This window comes from Panulirus ornatus, chromosome 28, assembly GCF_036320965.1.
Source record: "Panulirus ornatus isolate Po-2019 chromosome 28, ASM3632096v1, whole genome shotgun sequence".
NCBI lineage: Eukaryota > Metazoa > Arthropoda > Malacostraca > Decapoda > Palinuridae > Panulirus > Panulirus ornatus.
The window spans coordinates 5290001-5314478 of NC_092251.1; the positions used below are offsets into that span (position 1 = coordinate 5290001).

Here is a 24478-nt window from a genome sequence, read left to right on the forward strand (position 1 = left end):
AAGAAGAGAGAGAGAGAGATAGAGAGAGAGAGAGATAGAGAGAGAGAGAGAGGAGAGGAGAGAGAGAGAGAAGAAGAGAGAGAGAGGAGAGGAGAGAGAGAGAGAGAGAGAAGAAGAGAGAGAGAGAGAAGAAGAGAGAGAGAGAGATGAGAGAGAGAGAGAGGGAAAGCGGAGGAGGATTGTGGGTGTTCTAGAGTGGCTCGGGAGAGATGCATGGTGTGATATTCCATTAGTGGATGATTAGCATGGCGAACCCCTTGATGCATGGAAAATGTACTGCCTCTCTCTCTTCTCTCTTCTCTCTCTCTTCTCTTCTCTCTCTCTTCTCTTCTCTCTCTCTCTTCTCTTCTCTCTCTCTTCTCTTCTCTCTCTCTCTCTCACTGGCGTTGATTAGACACAGGATCAAATTCCTTGGAAGGCTCTCGTGTTGAAACTGAGGAACAAACTCCCTGATTGAAGTCGCCAGTTGTATTTACGTATTTTAAGAGGGCATTGGATTCTGTCATTCCTACTGGCTGAATCCAGTCAGTCCCCGAATAGCAGCTAGCTAAATGCTAGGGGAATACTAGCTGAATGACTGAATAACCAGCAAAGAGGAAATAAAGACTGTGGTAAAGAAAAGAGATTCTGTCTCTGTCTACTTTGACGGGACAAAACTAACCATCGCATTGATGTGTTAGATAGCCCCGATATTCACCCTCTACTCCCCTTCCCCTAGCATGCTTGTAAGTGCCCATGCCTAGAGCTGTGTGGTAAAAGAATGAAGATATATCAGAGGGGGAACCAAAAAAAAAAAAAAAAAAAAAAAAAAAAAAAAAAAAAAAAAAAAAAAAAAAAAAAAAAAAAAAGAGATGTGAACGACGTGTCTTTTGTAAATGAATAGTACGAAGTGCACAGATGGAAGGTAAAAATGTGGAGTGCTACAGGGTAAGATAACCCAGTGCTTGCTGTAGTCCCTGTGCGTAAATTACGCTCCTATAGCACAGGTGTAGACGAGTTAGGAATGAGAACGCACGCGACTTGCGTATCAAAGCAGGATCTCAGAGAACATTGAAATGGGAAGAAAAAAAAATTAGAAAGAAAAAGTGGTGAGGATTCTTTAAAAAGAATTAGAAAAAACTGGAGTTTGAATTAAGGTTCTTTAGGTTAGCGAAAAGGGGAGTGTGTGAGGGTATAGGAGACGTGTGAGGGTAGAGGAAACGTGTGTGAGGGTAGAGGAGACGTGTGTGAGGGTAGAGGAGACGTGTGTGAGGGTATAGGAGACGTGTGTGAGGGTATAGGAGACGTGTGTGAGGGTAGAGGAGACGTGTGTGAGGGTATAGGAGACGTGTGTGAGGGTATAGGAGACGTGTGTGAGGGTAGAAGAGACGTGTGTGAGGGTAGAGGAGACGTGTGAGGGTAGAGACGTGTGTGAGGGTAGAGGAGACGTGTGTGAGGGTAGAGGAGACGTGTGTGAGGGTAGAGGAGACGTGTGTGAAGAATCCTTGACAGTCTTTTCCATACTATAAACTCCAGTCTGGCCCTCCATCCTGGCCTCAATTCGTGTCCTTGATTCTGTGTGGCCAACAGAGGGTCGAAGTGCGTCTTCCTGTGATGGTCTGCGGCTTCGGTTGTTGTTTCTCCTCTCAGAAAAAAAAAACCAGACCCTGGGAGGATATCGCGCGTGCTTGTCATACGCGTCGCGGGTCTCAGTGCGCCAATCGCGCCTCGGCGCCTTGGTGTGAGGCACAGATGAACTGCTGTGCCTCCCGGGGCTACTCACTGTTCTGCTTTGTCGTCCTCTAGTTTTCCCAATTTTTGTTTGGACTCTCTCTCTCTCTCTCTCTCTCTCTCTCTCTCTCTCTCTCTCTCTCTCTCTCTCTCTCTCTCTCTCTCTCTCTCTCTCTCTCTCTCTCGTTTTTGCTCCTTTGTCATTAGCGCCTCAGATTTAACGTGAGTGGCATTTTTGTGAGTGAGAGAGAGAGAGAGATAGAGAGAGAGAGAGAGAGAGAGAGAGAGAGAGAGAGAGAGAGAGAGAGAGAGAGAGAGAGAAAGCCAGCACGCTGACTGCCCCCAAAAGACCATAAATTCGAGAGGAGGATTTTGAAAGGGTATTTCCAGCGGCCATTGTTATGGGCGAATACTTTTGGGAGCTTCATTGGTCATTCTACCAGCGCTTATGGTCGAGAACCATCACGGGATGACGCACACACCCACATCATCATCATCATGCTCTCTCTCTCTCTCTCTTCTCTCTCTCTCTCTCTCTCTCTCTCTCTCTCTCTCTCTCTCTCTCTCTCTCTCTCTCTCTCTCTCTCTCTCTCTCTCTCTCTCGGGATACAAACACGGTCTTCTGGTTGGCGGTATTAACGGCGCGAAGTCAACGCGCACTTGGGCCCTCCCCACCCACACCTCTCCCTCACTCCTAGCATCGCCAGCCTGATCGTAAACCTCTACCATGAAGCTTAGATCCCCTTCCTAATGTTGTTCTGATCTTCATATCATCTATAACCTTATTATGTGTATTGTGGCGATCACAATACCTATGATGATCTGATGCATATCGGTCTTTAAATAGTCAGGAAGACTGAGAATTATATTCGCTCTGGATGCGTCTTTCGACGGAACATTGTCATGGGGGGAGCGGAGGCGCGCTGGTTGGGCAGTCTTGAAATCTGTCTCGTTTAAACTTTACTCCGGCGAAATGTGTGGCTTCTGGGCTTCTCGTGGGCATGGAACTTCCACAACCACGAAGAATGATTAACGACTGTGTTCCCACGAGGGACAAAGTCTGGAAGCTCATCATTTTTTTCTGATAGTTGCTCTGAGACTTTCTGTTGCGATATATATATATATATATATATATATATATATATATATATATATATATATATATATATATATATATATATACACACACGTTTTAGCGGCAGAGGAGAGGCCTGTGACCAAGTAGACAAGATTGCTCTGTTGGACCGCCTGTGTTCATCATGTAATCTGTAGCGCAAAAAAAAAAGAAGGATTGAATAGGATAGAAAGGGCATTTGCCCACATAAACCCTCAGTGTGACTAGAGGATTAGATCGTTCATTGCTACGCAGTTGGTTGGTTCATTACATATAAGCTTAGGATCCCTTTTTTTTTTTTTTAACGCGGTAGTCTGAGTCTACAGGACAAGGGAAGCGGATCCAATGCCGGAATTGCCCGTGCCTTACAACGTCGACAAAGACAAGCCCCATCTAATCTGGGTTTGTTTAGATGGCTTCTGAAAGCTTTAGCTCTCTCTCTCTCTCTCTCTCTCTCTCTCTCTCTCTCTCTCTCTCTCTCTCTCTCTCTCTCTCTCTCTCTCTCTCTCTCTCTCTCTCTCTCTCTCACTGGCGTTGATTAGACACAGGATCAAATTCCTTGGAAGGCTCTCGTGTTGAAACTGAGGAACAAACTCCCTGATTGAAGTCGCCAGTTGTATTTAAGAACTTTTAAGAGGGCATTGGATTCTGTCATTCCTACTGGCTGAATCCAGTCAGTCCCCGAATAGCAGCTAGCTAAATGCTAGGGGAATACTAGCTGAATGACTGAATAACCAGCAAAGAGGAAATAAAGACTGTGGTAAAGAAAAGAGATTCTGTCTCTGTCTACTTTGACGGGACAAAACTAACCATCGCATTGATGTGTTAGATAGCCCCGATATTCACCCTCTGCTCCCCTTCCCCTAGCATGCTTGTAAGTGCCCATGCCTAGAGGCTGTGTGGTAAAAGAATGAAGATATATCAGAGGGGGAACCAAAAAAAAAAAAAGAAAGAGGCCCAATTACGTGGTTAAAGAGAGACCAATTAGGTTGAGTAAAGCTGGTTTAATTGCTCCCTTCCACTGACCACATTCCCTCTACCCGCCACGCTCTCTCTCTCTCTCTCTCTCTCTCTCTCTCTCTCTCTTCTCTCTCTCTCTCTCTCTCACCCTACACACTCACACACTCACACACACACACACATTCACACTCACTCTCATCTCCTCTCCTCTCCTCCTCTCCACCCCATCACACACACCACACCAACAAATCTCATATACGACGATATTTGCTGGAAGTATGAGCTCTCAAAGTTATGTTTTCCTCCCTTCTCTCCTCTCCTCTCCTCTCCTCTCCTCTCCTCTCCTCTTCTCTCCTCTCCTCTCCTCTCCTCTCACCCCTATACCATGGAGACTTGAGACGACCCTGGTCACTCTCTTGGACGCTTGATGTCAGAGTTGATGGATGTGACGCGCGCGCAGGTCCAGCGCCCCAGTCTTGTGAGGGAACCAGCAAATAGGAGGAACGGTAGGCTGGGTGGTTGATGGCCCCGTGTGCCCTAACTCGGGCGAGGTCGTAAACTTGGAGGAACAGAAAGGATGGGGTGGTTGTACATACATAGCTCTGGGTGACGTACACTAACTACCACCCTCGTAAGCTCTGTGCTCACAGCTGTAGAGGAACGAAGCTCTGTCGAACAGCCACACACACACACACAGCCGTAGTGATCTAGTCATAAACACACGACAGTCGAGTCTTGAGAGGATGGGACCAACACACACACTCGTAGATTTGAAATGAAAACGTGTGATGCATCGTGTCGTCTACTCTCTACTTTAGCTGCGGGTTTCTCACGTGATGAATGTAAATGTTGTATCCCAGGGGAGAGGGGGAGGAAAATATCCTCCCTCCTGTGCCATCACTCTCTTAAAGGAGGGAAAGATGGAGGCCAAGCGAATTTGTCCAGACCCTCAATAGCTCCTCCTTCCCTCCTTCCAGACCCTCAATAGCTCCTCCTTCCCTCCTTCCAGACCCTGTACATTGCTTCCTCTCCTTCCAGACCATCTAAAGTGCTTCCCCTCCCCTCATTCCAGACCCACACCGTTCCCACTTTCCATAATGTCCAAAATACCTTCCTTCCCTCTACATCCACTGATCCACCTCTCCTTCCAGAAGAAGCTTTCCCGCCACTCTGTACAGCACCTTCCCTCCGTTTAGACCTTCAACAAGGCAAGAATTCTCTTTCCTTTTTACCCAGTACAACGTGTCCGGTCCCTTATGACTCTCAGAAGTTTCCCCCTTCCTTCCAGACTCATTGTACCTCCTTCTTCTGGAACTACCATCCCTGGAAGGCCCCTGCCAGCCGTCTACAGAAAATTCTATCAACATAAATTCACAATACGTTTCACTTCAGATCCTACCGACTTTATTTTCAATAGCAACCCTCTCTGCAGGCTGTCTACACAGACATTCTCTCTCTCTCTCTCTCTCTCTCTCTCTCTCTCTCTCTCTCTCTCTCTCTCTCTCTCTCTCTCTCTCTCTCTCTCTCTCTCTCTCTCTCTCTTTTGTCGTCCTCGTCAGCTCCAAACCACCTACGGCAACGTCTGGTATATCCCTCCGTGTCTCTCCAAAGTAACAGCCTTTCTTACCAAAGCACTCTGTAGCGGCGATTCGCCTCGCCCATACGTTACCGTGTACGTGAAATTCGTCTGGCCACCACCAGGTGTGGACTGTCGTCCAGGTGACTGCCTGTCCGCAGAACTGTTGTGGACTTTCTGCATTGCCCTCAGTGTAGATGCTCTCCCCCCAGAAACTCTACTCTACCCTCACGAGTATCTACTTTGAGATAGGATCTTGTAAAGGATTATCCTCACCTTTGGATGAAAGAGTCCATTATCTCGCGCTAGTTGTTCATTCTCGTTTCCCAGAACTTCACAGAGACTTTAAGAACATCTCCTCCGCCTGCATCACTTTGAAGAACATCTCCTCCACCTGCATAACATTGAAGAACATTCTTCCTTCTGCATGACATTGAAGAACATCTCTTCCTTCTGCATCACAATGAAGAACATCTCCTCCACCTGCATAACATTCAAGAACATCTCCTCCACAGGAATATCCTTCAAGAATACACTACTCTCTCTCTCTCTCTCTCTCTCTCCCACAGAACTTTCGATAATGCATTTTAACATCACTAGAGCCTCCACAACATCCTTTTGTAGTTTCCTTCATAAATCAACAGCTCCATTTTCGGTAAGATGAACACACACACACACACACACACACACACACACACACACACACACACACACACACACACACGACAGGGAAATGTAACCTTGAATCTCCATGAGTTGTTAGGTGATAGAGGTTGCAATACCTGCTATCATTATGGTAATATGGGACTAACAGACGAAGAATTAAACTGCTTATTCTCACAGCGTTGCCGACGTAAGTCGTATGAATTTAATATGGGTTCTTTTATTGGAATTAGGTTCCCGTAAATCGTTTACACTTTTACGGGACGTTTCTAGCTCTTTTATTTAGAATTAAGTTGCCGTAAATAATTTACAGTTTTACACAACGGTTCTCGATAGTAAATAACGTACAGGTGATTATATATAACCGGTGTAAACATACGATCAAGAACTCAAAAAGATTCTGTTTCAAAGAAACTTCATTTTTTCCTGTTTATTGATCCTTATGATTCGACCAGAAGTGAAGTTCCTATGATTGAGGACCAGTGTTCGAACCCTTGATTCACAGTGACGTGATCGAAGATGATTCCTGGCCCAAGGCAAGGCCTCAGAAACAAAACTGAAAATCACGTATATGAAGACAGTTCGTGCAACATATTTTCTTTTTTCCATTGTTCTCATAAGAATAATTTTCGTGTCGTTTTCTCTGCGGCATTGTCGTTGCTTCAGCCAAGAGCCTCGTGAGATGTCGAAGCGGTGTTCGCAACGGCTTCATTTGCTTCTAAAGTCACGAGGATCTTATATCCTTGTAATACAAGGCACTTCTTCCCCTCCTCCTTGCACATATTGCTCATAATGTATGCTAGAAACTAACCCAGCCTCAGCCTTAGCTGTAATAACCTCTTAGGAGTGTCTGAATGGCTCTCAATATCAGGTGTTGACCCCTCTGAGAATCTCATTAAGATTACTCGTTCTACTTTGCTCCTCCAATATCCCGTCATGACTCACAAGTCTGGAGGTGAAATGACCTCCTCCTCCTCCTCCTTCTTCGGTCCTCCTGCGGGACGAGGCGTGGCCCTCGGCCGTGTGCACACCACCAGCAGAGACGCTGGGGGACCATCCGAACCTCACTGGTTAAGACGGGTGATGGAGAAGGTTCAGGATGAGGGAAGGCAGGCGAGGTGGGAGAGGAAGGAAGTAAACTGAAACTACATTAAACTCGATTATCTCGGATGTGTTGGGTATAAGTACCGTGTGCCGAGGGGCCGTATCAACAAGCATTAGGAACTTCTATCAGGATCAGACTGGTTAAGAGGGTTGGTATTAGAGTTCGGTAGTCTGCTGGATTACGATCCTGTTAATGAACTTGGTATTACATTGTGTGTGTGTGTGTGTGTGTGTGTGTGTGTGTGTGTGTGTGTATGTGTGTTGTGTCGTTTAGTACATTTATATACTGTCTTGTAATTTGTTCCCTTGTATATACCAGTGATTTCCTACAGTGTATTGCCTTGTCTTATACAGTGTTAATCAATGGACCCGGATTACATTAGTGTAAGAGTAAACGAAACGAAGACATTTGCGGATCAAGGAAAAGCCCCTAGGAACGCCAGACCTACATTCCAGGGATCCAGGAGGTCTGGAAGCGGGTAGTGGGCTGCTCCAGGAGTAAAGTGTTATTATCGTCCAAGAAATACTGATCCTCACCAAGTACAAATTCCCAGAGGATTTTCTGGAGATGTTATCTCTGTGCCTCAGCATCGTCTCTCCATTATCTGATCTTTTCTTCATATTTTTTTTCCAGGGGTTTTGAATTGTGTTATTTGTTCTGTCATGTTGACTATGTGTTTTGATTTGCTGTCATCATTTTCTCTCTACTGTTAGATTTCTTTCTATTGTTTTGATGGTATTTAGATTTCCTGTATATTATTTTTTTTCTTAGGTATTGTATATTATGGACGTGGTTTCCCACGTTTTTTCAGGTCATAATGGCCTTCCTCTTAATCATTTCTAAAATTCATTCTCGGGCCACTGAAATCGTTCTGACCTCTGACCTCTCCCGAACCCCGATCTCTCCCTGACCTGGGGTTCTCCCTTTGACCTCTGACCTCTCCCAGATGTCTGAATACTTCTCGACCTCTGATCTCCTTTCCCAAACTCTAGTCTTACTCCTAACCTCTTGCCATGGTCTAACCCCCGCCTTACCTATCCCCCTCCCACATGTCTTAACACTCTCCCACCCCCCTGGCCTCCTAACCTCTCCCTGAGGGTGAGGGTGGCCAGAGTTGTAATATCCTTAAAAGCCTTTCCCACTGTCTCCCTCCTCCGTCCTACTCAGTTAGAATATCTCTCCCCTCACTTGTCATGCTTTGTTACGGATATCCTGGTCTCTCTTCCGAGGACTTCTGTCTGACGTGGTCCTCGTCTTTGAGGGAGGAGAGGATGGTTGTATAGCCAGGTCTTTGGGGCATGTGGTCAAAACGTGTGGTCGGGTCTTTGTGATGTATGCAGCTGGGCACTTGCGATGTGTAGGAGGGTCTGTGTGTGTGTGTGTGTGTGTGTGTGTGTGTGTGTGTGTGTGTGTGTGTGTGTGTGTGAGTGATGGGTGGAAGGGTCTGTTGTGATCTGGTGTGGTCTTTTTATGACGTGTGCTCGGGTCTGTGTGACGTGTATGGTGAGGTCTGGCCCTTGGTAGCGTATTCTTCGCCACGGGCGATCATGCCTATGTGGAGGTCATTGCAGTTCTATGCATCATGTAGGAAAATGGTTTTTCAATACCACTCCCAGTTATATACACACCCAGGCAGGGATACAAAGGTCTATATGGAGAACTCTGTATAGTTTCATAGAAAATGAAGACAGATAGAACTGATATTAGAAAGTATAGAAAGTGTGTCTCTTAATATAGAGCTACAATATTTTTTTAGTTTATATATATATATATATATATATATATATATATATATATATATATATATATATATATATATATATATATATATATATATATGTTGTGTGTGTGTGTGTGTGCGTGTGTGTGTGTGTTACCTTCACTCTAATTGATATGAATTTTAGTCACCTTTTATTATTGTTTTTATAATTGTTCAAAACTTGATGTAATTCCCACGCAAAATCCATTATTTCCTCGTATGTAACGCATTATGGAAACCGGAAAAAAATATTCCCATACCACGGAAAAGTTGGTGTTTACGAAACAGGATACTTAAACGAATTTCCCAACTGATAGCAAAAATAGAAAGAATAACATTCTCACCAGCCAATCAGAAAGGTAAACTCTATCGCAGCCAATTAGTGAGCTACAATCTCTATGGCCATTTGGAGACCATACGTTCACCAGCCAATCAGAGAACTGCATGTGAACCAGGTAATTAGTATTTGTGTGTTACGGAAAGAGAGTTTTGCACTCGTGTGTAATTTTTTTTTTTTTCGTTGTAATTCCAGCTAGTACTGTACGGTGGAGGGAGTTTTACTGCCTCGTCTCTTGAACATTTGCTACTATTAAACCTTTTAAACTGCCGTTTGCTGTACGTATTTCCCATTGTCCTCATTCGCTTTATTTCTCATCCATTCGCCACTTGGTATAGCATGAAAGTACTTTTATATAATCTTATTTTCTTGCTTAATTCCGTGCTATGTCCTCTGGTTGCTCTGCCTCTCCATCTTTCGAAGAACTGTTGACTGTCATTTAAGTCATCAGTGAGGTTTAAAATCTTAAAGGTTATGATCAGGTCACCCCTCACTCTTCTCTCTTTTTTATACTGGGCAGTTTCAAGACTTCTGACCTTTACCTCAAATTTCATCTCTCTTAACTCTGGTACCATCTTGGCTGCCCTCCTCTGTACCTTCTCTATCAGTTCTTTGTGCTACTTTAAGCACAGTTACCAGATGTGATGAGCGCATTCTAGCTTTGGCGTTACGCCGCCATGAACACCTTGCTGAATATTACCCTTATACTTGGATGATATTCTAATATTTGCCAACAGAAGATTTCCATCCTCTGCCATCCTCCTAATGTGGGACTCTGGCGACAGGTGGGGGACGATGTCAACTCCCAGATCCCTCACACACACACACACACACACACACACACACACACACACACACACACACACACACACATACACAGATTCCTGCAGTGTATTTCCTGTTAGATGATATTCATAGTCAGGCCTTCGGTCGCTGTGTCCCATCCTCATTTCATGGACCTGGGTCGAATTACATCAACCAGGTATCAGACCAGCTTTGCACTCTGTCCAGGTCCCCTGGTAAATTGATGCAATCCTCCTCGCTTGTGTGTGTGTGTGTGTGTGTGTGTGTGTGTGTGTGTGTGTGTGTGTGTGTGTGTGTGTATGTGTGTGTGTGTTTGGGTGGGTGTTTATTTTTGTGAGAATTTTTTTTGCATTTTTTTTTTTTCGGTCTTTTAAAACTTTGCCTAGGTCAACACTTGGCCCTCATAAAACACACTGAGGGAGACTGATGCATGAAGTTGAAAGCACAAATCATCAGAAAGATGAAACTGTCACCGTATTTCATCTCCATAGCATCTCCCATCAGCATTCACATCTTGCGTCTCGTAGAACGAAGAAGAAGAGAGGGGGAGGAAAAGACAGGCTTCTGGAGATCATAGGTTAGGTTGACTGTCTAGTGTTGCTGGTGGTGTTGAATACAGCGTGTTGACTGTCTAGTGTTGCTGGTGGTGTTGAATACAGCGTGTTGACTGTCTAGTCTTGCTGGTGGTGTTGTATACAGCGTGTGTATTTATACATCACTGCCTCTTAGATTTATGCGGATGTATTAACATCAATGTATCTCCCGCGTGTCGTGAAGAAAGAAAAGAAAAGTAATTAAGAGTAACAGGCAACGTGAAAGCAGTCCTCCCTTCCTGTACTATCACTTTCCAAAACATGCAAAAGAAGAAGCCAGACGGGGATATATTTTTCCATCGGAAGTCCTCCCCTCCCCCTCCTCGGTACTACGTCACTAATGGACGCAAAGATCAACCACTTATGGAAATAAAGGACAAATGCTTCTGTTAAGGGTCACGTGCACTCCGGGTGATTGTTGTTGTGTGTGTGTCTGCATAATGGAGCTATCTTACCAGGCGATCGCAATCGACTGGGTGACCATCGTCTTGGTATAGCGAGGAGAGAGAGTGGCGGGGTCGTGGTCGAGGCGTCACTCACTGCTATGCTTTATATCCCCAGTGTCAGCTGTACACCCACAGCAGCCCTGATGTCTTTTGAGTGCCTTGCGGTGTTCATCCATAACTCAGAAGTCCTCCTGATGTGGAAATAAAGCGACAGACGAAGGAAAACGAAAAAATATATAGATGTACATATATATATATATATATATATATATATATATATATATATATATATATATATATATATATATATATATATATATATTTATAGATGTTTGAAAACCTTTATCTTAAAAGCCATGGGTCGTTCTGCCAGAGGAGGCCAGTTAATTGAAACCATCACGGTCCTAATTGGCCATCAGGACCGCCTCTCTTCCAGGCGAACATGCCAGACTTGGTCAGTTGCTCCAGCGGCAGATGGAGGCCTCGGGCTGGGCCAGGTGGCCGGCTGGTGGCCACGCTGCTCAAAGCCTCTCAACAAGTCACTTCGACGAGACTTCGAAGAAAGATGAAAACCTAGGACCACTATGGTCAGGGTTTTTTTTTTTTTCCTACTCATTTTATAGCGTATAGAAAAATGCCATCCTTCTTTAATTTAGTCTTACCTTTACTCTGGGTTTGTTATGCTCCAGAAGACGTGACATTACTATGCCACAAGTTTTGTGATCTAGCAGCTTGTGGTCGTATAGAGTTAACGCCGCTGTGGTATACATATGTTTCCCCGCGACAGACTTGTGACATATCTGGTCGTCTTTTTGTCGTCACACGGCGTGAGAGAGAGAGAGAGAGAGAGAGAGAGAGAGAGAGAGAGAGAGAGAGAGAGAGGGAGGGAGGGAGGGAGGGAGGGAAGGGGGTTGTTCTGGGATCCGCAGACGTCCACCACAAATATCAGGTATTTCAGAAAGAAAACACTTTCTTCTCGAACATCTTCGCTGCCACGTTTGCTTCCCCCTTGCACGTGAGCGCCCGCCCGCGTCTCCTGTCACCAGCCTGGTTCTGCACACACACATACCCTCACCACCTCCTCCCCGGATCATCCACGCCTCCCTCCTCCCCCGCTATAGCCGGACCGTAGCAGACTCTTGTACACAGATGATCTCCTCATTAGATCCGGGGCTTGCGTTACAGCCGGTCTGGTGCCTTATTGTTCAACAGACGGTGAGTGTGCTGGTGGGTCGCTGTGGGACAGGTACCCTCCTCCTCCTCCTCCTCCTCCTCCTCCTCCTCCTCCTCCTCCACCTCCTCCTCCTCCTCCTCCTCCTGGTCCCAGGTCGGGACACACACACACACACACACACACACACACACACACACACACACACACACATCCGCGGTCTCCTCCCTGTACAGTAGGTAAAGTTTGAGGGGGGGTACACTTGTAATGTTGCTCTTCAGCACAGAAATTTGTAAGATGATGGTTCCATCACATGTGATTTACATGTCTTGCGTCCCTCTGTACCTCCACCCACAGCCATAGCGCAGCGTTCCACCTTGAACTAAACTGAAGGGTGGTTTAGAGGGAGGGGATCGTAGCGCCGTAGGGACACCATTGATTGAGGAAGGTCACAGTAGGGTTGCATATGATGGTGGCCATCATGCTCTATGCAAATCGGATTGCTCCGTCGTTAGGGACAGGGAGAGGCCATTTTCTCCCTTGCTTCCTGGAAGATAAAGTGTGAGATGTATGCGAGTTGAGGGAGGAGGAGAGAGAGGTGAAGGGACGATATGGCGACCCTTGAACACGACGTTTTGATCCATGAGCACGAAGGGGGACTACCCTTGAACCACGACGTTGAACGACCCTTGAACACGACGTTGAACGACCCTTGAGCACGAAGGAACAATCCTTGAATCACGACGTTGGACAACTCTTGAACCACGACGTTGAACGACCCTTGAGCACGACGTTGAACGACCCTTGAACACGACGTTGAACGACCCTTGAACACGACGTTGAACGACCCTTGAGCACGAAGGAACAATCCTTGAATCACGACGTTGGACAACTCTTGAACCACGACGTTGAACGACCCTTGAACACGACGTTGAACGACCCTTGAACACGACGTTGAACGACCCTTGAACCACGACGTTGAACGACCCTTGAACCACGACGTTGAACGACCCTTGAGCACGAAGGAACAATCCTTGAATCACGACGTTGAACGACCCTTGAACCACGACGTTGAACGACCCTTGAGCACGAAGGAACAATCCTTGAATCACGACGTTGGACAACTCTTGAACCACGACGTTGAACGACCCTTGAACACGACGTTGAACGACCCTTGAGCACGAAGGAACAATCCTTGAATCACGACGTTGGACAACTCTTGAACCACGACGTTGAACGACCCTTGAACACGACGTTGAACGACCCTTGAACACGACGTTGAACGACCCTTGAGCACGAAGGAACAATCCTTGAATCACGACGTTGGACAACTCTTGAACCACGACGTTGAACGACCCTTGAGCACGAAGGAACAATCCTTGAATCACGACGTTGGACAACTCTTGAACCACGACGTTGAACGACCCTTGAACACGACGTTGAACGACCCTTGAGCACGAAGGAACAATCCTTGAATCACGACGTTGGACAACTCTTGAACCACGACGTTGAACGACCCTTGAACACGACGTTGAACGACCCTTGAACACGACGTTGAACGACCCTTGAACACGACGTTGAACGACCCTTGAGCACGAAGGAACAATCCTTGAATCACGACGTTGGACAACTCTTGAACCACGACGTTGAACGACCCTTGAACACGACGTTGAACGACCCTTGAACACGACGTTGAACGACCCTTGAGCACGAAGGAACAATCCTTGAATCACGACGTTGGACAACTCTTGAACCACGACGTTGAACGACCCTTGAGCACGAAGGAACAATCCTTGAATCACGACGTTGGACAACTCTTGAACCACGACGTTGAACGACCCTTGAACACGACGTTGAACGACCCTTGAACACGACGTTGAACGACCCTTGAACACGACGTTGAACGACCCTTGAACACGACGTTGAACGACCCTTGAGCACGAAGGAACAATCCTTGAATCACGACGTTGGACAACTCTTGAACCACGACGTTGAACGACCCTTGAACACGACGTTGAACGACCCTTGAACACGACGTTGAACGACCCTTGAACACGACGTTGAACGACCCTTGAGCACGAAGGAACAATCCTTGAATCACGACGTTGGACAACTCTTGAACCACGACGTTGAACGACCCTTGAACCACGACGTTGAACGACCCTTGAACACGACGTTGAACGACCCTTGAACACGACGTTGAACGACCCTTGAACCACGACGTTGAACGACCCTTGAACACGACGTTGAACGACCCTTGAACCACGACGTTGAACGACCCTTGAACACGACGTTGAACGACCCTTGAGCACGAAGGAACAATCCTTGAATCACGACGTTGGACAACTCTTGAACCACGACGTTGAACGACCCTTGAGCACGAAGGAACAATCCTTGAATCACGACGTTGGACAACTCTTGAACCACGACGTTGAACGACCCTTGAGCACGAAGGAACAATCCTTGAATCACGACGTTGGACAACTCTTGAACCACGACGTTGAACGACCCTTGAGCACGAAGGAACAATCCTTGAATCACGACGTTGGACAACTCTTGAACCACGACGTTGAACGACCCTTGAACCACGACGTTGAACGACCCTTGAGCACGAAGGAACAATCCTTGAATCACGACGTTGGACAACTCTTGAACCACGACGTTGAACGACCCTTGAACACGACGTTGAACGACCCTTGAACACGACGTTGAACGACCCTTGAACACGACGTTGAACGACCCTTGAGCACGAAGGAACAATCCTTGAATCACGACGTTGGACAACTCTTGAACCACGACGTTGAACGACCCTTGAGCACGAAGGAACAATCCTTGAATCACGACGTTGGACAACTCTTGAACCACGACGTTGAACGACCCTTGAACACGACGTTGAACGACCCTTGAGCACGAAGGAACAATCCTTGAACCACGACGTTGAACGACCCTTGAACACGACGTTGAACGACCCTTGAACACGACGTTGAACGACCCTTGAACCACGACGTTGAACGACCCTTGAACCACGACGTTGAACGACCCTTGAGCACGAAGGAACAATCCTTGAATCACGACGTTGGACAACTCTTGAACCACGACGTTGAACGACCCTTGAACACGACGTTGAACGACCCTTGAGCACGAAGGAACAATCCTTGAATCACGACGTTGGACAACTCTTGAACCACGACGTTGAACGACCCTTGAGCACGAAGGAACAATCCTTGAATCACGACGTTGGACAACTCTTGAACCACGACGTTGAACGGACCCTTGAACACGACGTTGAACGACCCTTGAGCACGAAGGAACAATCCTTGAATCACGACGTTGGACAACTCTTGAACCACGACGTTGAACGACCCTTGAGCACGAAGGAACAATCCTTGAATCACGACGTTGGACAACTCTTGAACCACGACGTTGAACGACCCTTGAACACGACGTTGAACGACCCTTGAGCACGAAGGAACAATCCTTGAATCACGACGTTGGACAACTCTTGAACCACGACGTTGAACGACCCTTGAGCACGAAGGAACAATCCTTGAATCACGACGTTGGACAACTCTTGAACCACGACGTTGAACGACCCTTGAGCACGAAGGAACAATCCTTGAATCACGACGTTGGACAACTCTTGAACCACGACGTTGAACGACCCTTGAACACGACGTTGAACGACCCTTGAGCACGAAGGAACAATCCTTGAATCACGACGTTGGACAACTCTTGAACCACGACGTTGAACGACCCTTGAGCACGAAGGAACAATCCTTGAATCACGACGTTGGACAACTCTTGAACCACGACGTTGATATTTCTTCACTTCAGCAACGGTTGAATTATAGATGGTAGAACTATTTACCATTTCGTCTATTCTGTCGTCTTCACGTCTCTCTCTCTCTCCTCCTCCTCAGTTTCTCCGCACATATACAGACCTGAAGTCAAGCTCCTTCCGTCTTGTTCATCAAGTCGATCCTTCCATTGGAGGTGATGGAATATAGGGGCAGAACTCTCGTATGTGATCCCATGTAAACCCAGACCTTATATTCGATTGCCGCCTGAAGATGTTGAATTTAAGGAGATCCCCAAGCGATCTGAACCTTTCACATTCGACAGTAGAAACATCTGAACCCATAAAAGTGTAACCAGACCTCTAAAGGTTCGGGTAGTGTTGCTTTCAAGTGAATACCGAAGGTTATGGAATCGAATTCACAGCTTAGCATTCGAATGAAAGCGGCACTGGTTGTGCTGACAGTGGTAATAGTGATAGGAAACCTCAGTTAGCTGACCAAATGCCACACATATCTAAGATCCTCTATAGATTTGTTGCTATTGTGTGATAGTCTGGCTGTAACTAGTCCAGACGCATTTTGGAAAGATCCCTTATATATATATATATATATATATATATATATATATATATATATATATATATATATATATATATATATATATATATGATTGTCGTTTTCTTTCTTGTGCAGTAGTTACTATACCCGGGTCGCTACAGTTCACTACACACTGAACGCTTTGTTCGTCTGTATTCAACAAGAGAGTTCCCCAGGTCTGCCCTGACACACAAAGGGTTGCTACTGTTCAAAGAGAATTAGAACGCACGGGTTTCTGAACCTCTTTGGCGTTCGATTCGCCATGTTCGTAAGGCGATGCATCGCAGTCGTTCGTTAGCGTTGTTATAAATGATCCACCCAGTTCGGTCGTTTGTCGTGATGTTTAGACTAAACCCACATCCAAGTTCCCGCTCTCGAATGTGTGAACGTATAAGCGCTGGGTCGCGTATCATATCATTAAATAATGATATGATTTTGTTTTTTAGTTCGCTGATTCGTCAAATGCCTGCGACTGTTTATGGTTGAAACAATACATTCTATTGTGCTGGATTCAGAGAACAGTTACGGGAGCGAAACTGAAAGCAGAGGATATACGTGGAAGGATTTCACCCTTCACAGAGCGCGTAGAGGAAATGCCAAATTGTTAATCCTTAATCCCTAATCAGAGAGCAATTAGCCAGCGGATTAGGCTTTTGAAAGCTTGGACAACAAGTTGTAAGAAGTATTGATTGTTGATTGTATTCTGAACGTTCTTAATTTTAGGGACAAAACGTGGACACACTGTTGTATTGTGTGTGTGTGTGTGTGTGTGATGCATTCAGTGAATGACAGATGGAAAGACAGATCGTGTATAATGCATCTATACAGACGGGAAAGAATGGAAGCTTGGTATACACCACACAGACAGACAAAGAGAAAACTCGATACAAGCACAAAGCTTTCCCTCCCTGTACACAGTCAAACAGACATAAAGCTGCAGCTTGATATTCTCCACACAGACAGACAGAAAAAAAAGTTTGATGTCCTCTAAACAGACAGATAATTCACCATACAGACAGACAGATAGAAGGCTTCATATCCCCAACACAGACAGACAGACAGGAACCCTGATATTCTCCACACAGACAGCGTAACTCATCCAGACAGAGAGGTAAGCTTTCCAGACTCTTTTGAGTAAATAATCCCAGAATATCATCTACGAACTGAGAGGGAACTGGTCAGCCTAAAACTGTAGGTTCACAAGACTCCATAGCACAGACAGTGTCAGACGGGAGGATGGTCTGCCTCAGACAGGATGAGACGGGAGGATGGTCTGCCTCAGACAGGATGAGACGGGAGGATGGTCTGCCTCAGACAGGGTGAGACGGGAAGATGGTCTGCCGTAGACAGGGTGAGACAGGAGGATGGTCTGCCTTTCCCCTCCCCCATGGGCTGATTCGATTGTTCGGTCAGACCCTCCGCCATCACTCGGGAGTCCATTTCCTCCGGATTTGTCCTCGACAAATCTCTGGTCGTCGCTTGTGATGCGTCCTGGTGATCTTGTGTGAGTGTGTGTGTGTGTGTGTGTGTGTGTGTGTGTGTGTGTGTGGGTCAGGAAGGAGCGGAAGCCATTATTCCGAGGTGATCCAGTATCTACATATGAAGGGGCCGTCGTGGCAGTGTGGAACCTCTCTCGCCTTTGCTAATTCCTCTGTGCATTTCTGTTACGAAGCTCTAAAGAAAAAATGAATTGTATCATAAGCTTTAGCGTGGGTGGTGATGTCATGGTTCCCGTAGGTGCGCCACTGGTCGGTGCTGGGAGAGGCCGGCTCCCTGCCAGATAAAATAGCTGGATGGGAACTTTTATCATGGTTTTTTTTTACGGCCCCAAGTGACGACGGGCGGGTGACAAGAACCGAGGCTGAGGTGCGACGCAGATCGGAATTGTTGTTGTTGTTCAGAGAGAGAGAGAGAGAGAGAGAGAGAGAGAGAGAGAGAGAGAGAGAGAGAGAGAGAGAATGAGAGAGAGAGAGAGAGAGAGAGAGAGAGAGAGAGAGAGAGAGAGAGAGAGAGAGAGAGAGAGAGAGAACCAGAGAGGAGCACATAGGAAAGAAAGACAGATGGACAAAGCAGAGTGGGCGAGACAGAGGAAATACTACAGTCTCTCTCTCTCTCTCTCTCTCTCTCTCTCTCTCTCTCTCTCTCTCTCTCTCTCTCTCTCTCCTTGCAAGCGACCAGTGTGACGCGCGTTGTGTTGGTCGCGCATGTTTTTCTTCCCCCCCGCCCGCCGCTAATTAGCCATGCATCCGCGTCGTGTCGCGAGGCCATGACGCCTGGCATATGACACGTGACAGCGATGATGACACGAACGGTAGTTTTGATAGTCACATTGTGGCGCGTCCACATTAAGCGCCACATTAAGCGCCATTACCGCTAATGCTGTTGACATGTCATGGTTCTTAATGATATATATATATATATATATATATATATATATATATATATATATATATATAGATATATATATATATATATAGATAGATAGATAGATAGATAGATAGATAGATACAGATATAGATATTTATTCTTTTTTATCGACATCTTGTTAATGTTTCCAGCATCCGTTCCTTCCAGCTCAGCACCCCAGCGTCCTCCGACGAAGGTTCCTCAAAAGTTGCATTTTATCGGTCCATAAAAGTGAACAAACTGCGATTCTTTTCCTTTAAGCTGTAATAATTTATGGCCATCTTGCTTCCCCTTGATGGTGCTTTAATATCTCATCTATATTTTCCCAGCGACGCTGGGCTGTCTTGAGTTTATTTTTTTTTTTTTTTCTTTCTCTCTTCGCCATAAAACGAAGAATGACGGAAGTACGACTACATAGCATAGTCCCTCCTTTTGCATCGTTTTCTTTCTGTGTGTACCTCATTAAATAGTTCCAAGGCGTTATTATCCTATTAACGCCTGTAAAGCAGTTAATGACGATAAGCAGTGATAAACAAGTTAAGATAACTTGTTTAGAGTTAATGATGGTTCTCTTACAAGAGTTAATAATAGATTGTAAACTCTTAAAGAATCAATAGACAGTTAAGATAACTTGTTTCGAGTTAATGATAGTTCTCCTACAAGAGTTAATGATAGATTTCAAACTATTAAAAGATTCATAGTATTTTTCTGTATGTGTAAATATCTCTTCGCTGGCCTGGTTCACAGTTAATGAACTTTTTTGGTGTTTTTGTTCACAGATAGACTGCTGTACGCTGGCCTGGATCAAAGGTAAGAATTGTCCATTCAGAGAATGCTGAAATATGCATGTAGTTTCATCATATATATATATATATATATATATATATATATATATATATATATATATATATATATATATATATATATATATATATGAGCTTGTAAGTACTGTATAAGCAATGAGAATCATCAAACGCTGAGAAGCGCTGAGTACGACCTTTGACCTGACCTTTCTGGACGACTTTTCTTGCGCCCGTTCCTCCTCCTTCCTCTCCTCCTCCTCCTCCTCCTCCTCCTCCTCCTCCTACGAGACGTCGCCGCCGTTGGGGAGGGGTTGTGGGGTTGTATCTTGGCTTAATCGCGGGAGCGGGGAAGATGTTGAGAATCAGCGACCCAAAGAGGAGGAAATAAAAGGGTTGTCATGTTGTGTGTGTGTGTCAACGTCTCGTTTGGGGAGATTTACTTGCCCTGGAAATTGTTGAACAAGGTAACACTTCAGTTCAATTTTTTTCTTCTTCTCCTCTTCTTCTTCTTCTTCCTTTCCTTGTTATGACCTCGTCATTTGCTGTAGGTTTGAGGTTCATCACCATTTGCCATCCCTCTTACACTCGTACTCATCGCCACATTCACACATTCATTACCACGTGGGAATTAAGCCAGTTGAATAATAATCTTTATATTACATACTGTATACATTACGCACTACGTAGCAGTATCATTAAAGTTGGGAGACATTTGAGACGAGTTTCCTGTAGTGAGGAGCCTCGTTTCGCGACCATATTGGACCATTAATTACCGCAGTAGCGGAGAGAGAGAGAGAGAGAGAGAGAGAGAGAGAGAGAGAGAGAGAGAGAGAGAGAGAGAGAGAGAGAGAGAGGCAGTAGCGTGTTGAGGCCATCATGGCTTAGAATTGCGTTCCACCGACAGAAACGTTACTTTCCACTGACAGAAACGTTACGTTACACTGGCAGAAACGTTACGTTACACTGGCAGAAACGTTTACTGGTCCTCCTGTCTGTCTGTGTAAATTCTACAGCTCAAGAAATTCCCTTCACAGTTTCCCCCTTATGACCCCTTCGTACGATGGGGAGGTGACACCCCTCACCTATACCTGAAGAACCCCATGCGACCTCTCGAACCTGAGGAAGCGACCATATCATCCTCCACGGTGAGAACTCGGGGTCTGGGTGCGCATATGTGATCCTCCACTGAGAATTTAGTCAAGTTTCGTGTCAAGGATGAGCCTAAGCCTGCTGCTTTTATATATATATATATATATATATATATATATATATATATATATATATATATATATATATATATATATATATATATATATATATATATATATATCAATTACTATGTATATAGATCTTTGCACATGTGTTTGGCAGTATATACTCACAAGCAGAAGTGTATTGGCATCAAAGGTTCGATGCAAAAGGCAGACAAAGTGGTCTTATTCCTTGCAAACGTTCTGCTCGAATACTTCTACAACAGATGTCTTAAGATAAGGAATGGCTGGCCCTCGGGGGACACGTACATACAACCACAACGTGCAGCCAGCGCGGTTGCGGTGACGTGACACAAGTCCACCAGGTCAAAACATTCGCGAGGGAGGTGAAGTATTGGCAAGAAGAGGAGGAGGAGCAAGAAGGCGACCACAGCCGTGAGGGATAGTGGTGCAGGTTTGCGACCATCTTGAAGGGCAAAAGGGAAGGCGGAGTTTGAAGTTCTTATATATATATATATATATATTTCAACTCTGGTTTAGAATTTTTCCTTTTGTGTTTTCCTTGTATGTTCTTGCTGTGATGTGAGAATTTCCCAACACCAGCAACACCAGTTCAGAAACTGGACGAACCCTTGACTGAAGAGTGTTTTCTAACGATGCAAGTTTTACATGGCATATTTTGGTTAACTGATAATGATAATGACATGATAATTATGGACTGCGCGTACTGCTCATGCATCATTGATATACCCACTTTGTATAATCATGTTGTTCTAATCATATACACATAGAGTTTTACCAAGGGGAGGGGGGTGGTATGGCATGGTATGGCTTGGATCATGTAAAAAAAAAAAAAAATAGGTTCGTGATTTTGATATCGATTTGTACGAAGTCGATGTCCGGAGACCTACCTACTCGGGGTGCTATAAGCTACGTGATTGGCCCAATTTTATCCAGTAAGGAGATCGTATTAATGTCAACATCACGGGAGGGTTGGGTGGAGGGTCTCCCCCCCCCTCTCCGGGAAAACCTGGGTCTGTGTATATATATATATATCGCCCGAACTACACTCCGCTAAGGGTCGTAACCACAGGGATTCATAGAGAAAGTTCTGATCATCCAGCCAAGATAAGAGAGACTGAGAGGGTAAAGATATTTATCTTTCCACGCAGATAACTACTTAGGGTCATCCATGGCCAGGATGCTCAAGGGAGGGAAGGAGGCAGAGAGAGAGAGAGAGGGGAGGGTCTAGTGATGGCGGGATGGCTACGAGCGCATCTCGGTGGCGCGTGGCGCGAATTGTCTGACGTATATGTGGCGTCGGTGTTCTACGTCATCGGAAGGGGTTGGAGATCACGACGTTCGGATGGTTAGAGACGGTGTGTCCCTGATTACAGAGAGAGAGAGAGAGAGAGAGAGAGAGAGAGAGAGAGAGAGAGAGAGAGAGAGAGAGAGAGAGAGAGAGAGAGAGAGAGAGAGCTTTCCTTGGTGTTTACACTCCTCGTTACTTGTCCTGCCTCACCCTACATCCACGTACCTCTCATGCCTACCACACACCACCACACCTACCATACACTTCTACACCTTCCACACACCACCCACATCTACCACACCACCCGCATCTACCACACACTCCCAAACCTACCACACACCACCACACCTACCACACACTTCTACACCTTCCACACACCACCACATCTACCACACCACCCGCATCTACCACACACTCCCAAACCTACCACACACCACCACACCTACCACACACTTCTACACCTTCCACACACCACCACACCTACCACACCACCCACATCTACCACACACCACCACACCTACCACACACTTCCACACCTACCACACACTTCCACACCTACCACACCACCCACATCTACCACACACCACCACACCTACCACACAACACCACACCTACCACACCCTTTTTTTTTCCCCACCCTCACTCTCCACACCCCTACCCCCTTTACCCCGTACCCCCTTTTTTTCCCGGAAGGCTACCTAACACTATGTTTTAAAAGTCATCAAGGTATTTGTGCTTGATAAACATTTAATTTCACTGTTCATACAACCGTACCAGCCGTTCTCATCAAAGGCATGTGTGACAAAGGTTTTTCAAACCATAGTTTGCATTTATCCATCGTCTCCCCTCAAGGGCACTTCATTGAAGGCCTTTTTTAGGGGGGTTATTTTAGGTATACTTTAAAAGGCAAACGTGACGAAGATCTTTCTGAAGACGCATTCCTCATTTTGGCGTAGCGGTAACGCACATCTGGGTCGTGGTACGCAATGATACATGCGTCTGTTTCCTCAAACTGTTTAGTACACTCGACTCATCCCTCCCTACGCCCTCCCTCCCCCCCCCATCCCCCAAAGCATCTGCTCTAAAAAAACAGTTTATCTCGAACTTGCTCATAGCTTCGACGCAGGCCGTTTGGCGTCTCCCGTAAACAGTTTACCTTATCGAATTACATTGATGCTCTCTTTCCATCCACCGCCCCCCCCGCACGCACACACACACACACACACACACACACACACACACACACACACACACACACACACACACACACCTGGGCCTCAGTTGTCGAAAACTGTGCCTTACAGCGAGAAAAAAAAAAAGGAGAGTCGCTGCTTCGTTCCCCGGAGATCCCAAATATTTTACAGATGTTCCGCGTTGCAAAATAAATGGAAAAAAGTGAAATGTGTTGCCGTCCAGAGGGCCTTGTCTTGCACAGTCTCAGCCTCACTGAGCCCTAAGGGAGGGAGTCCATAAACCAACGCGGCGCCTACCAGCTTTAATGACCGCGACGCTATGCAAACGGGGAGGAAGAAGAAGAAGAGAAAATGTCAGTAAAAGATAGAAATTAATGTCTCGTAGACACGTATGTAAACATGAGTCTGACCTCCTAGTGAGTGAAGGGTGTGTGTGTGTGTGTGTGTGTGTGTGTGTGTGTGTGTGTATGTGCTCTCTCTCTCTCTCTCTCTCTCTCTCTCTCTCTCTCTCTCTCTCTCTCTCTCTCTCTCTCTCTCTCTCTCTCTCTCTCTCTCTCTCTCTCTATCTCTCTCTCCCCTTCCCTCCCTACCTACCTACCTACCTACCTACCTATCGGCTATCTGTCTATCTATCTATGTATATCTCTATATATCTGTCCATATATTTATCTGTATGTTTTCTGCGTGTGTTATTATCGTGTGTGTGTGTGTGTGTGTGTGTGTGTGTGTGTGTGTGTGTGTGTGTGTGTGTGTGTGTAGAGAGAGAGAGAGAGAGAGAGAGAGAGTCAGCAACAACCCTAATCCCTCTCTGGTGTCGTGAAGAACGTTAACTCAACAAGAAAACGAGAAGCTGAGTGTCTTGTCTCACCGACTCACAGCAGAGGAAGGAGTCCGCTGTGTTCTGCCTCCTCCCGAAGGCCA

At 45.8% G+C, this 24478-nt stretch overlaps 1 protein-coding gene across 1 annotated transcript in view; it reads left to right on the forward strand.

Annotated features, from left to right (window-relative positions):
- The window catches only part of Cont (Contactin), a 264268-nt gene that overhangs the window by 68759 nt on the left and 171031 nt on the right, over positions 1-24478 (forward strand). The window contains exon 2 of the mRNA XM_071678565.1: positions 19818-19848. The gene's annotated coding sequence lies outside the window, so the exon portion shown is untranslated. The remainder of the gene's footprint in view (positions 1-19817; positions 19849-24478) is intronic.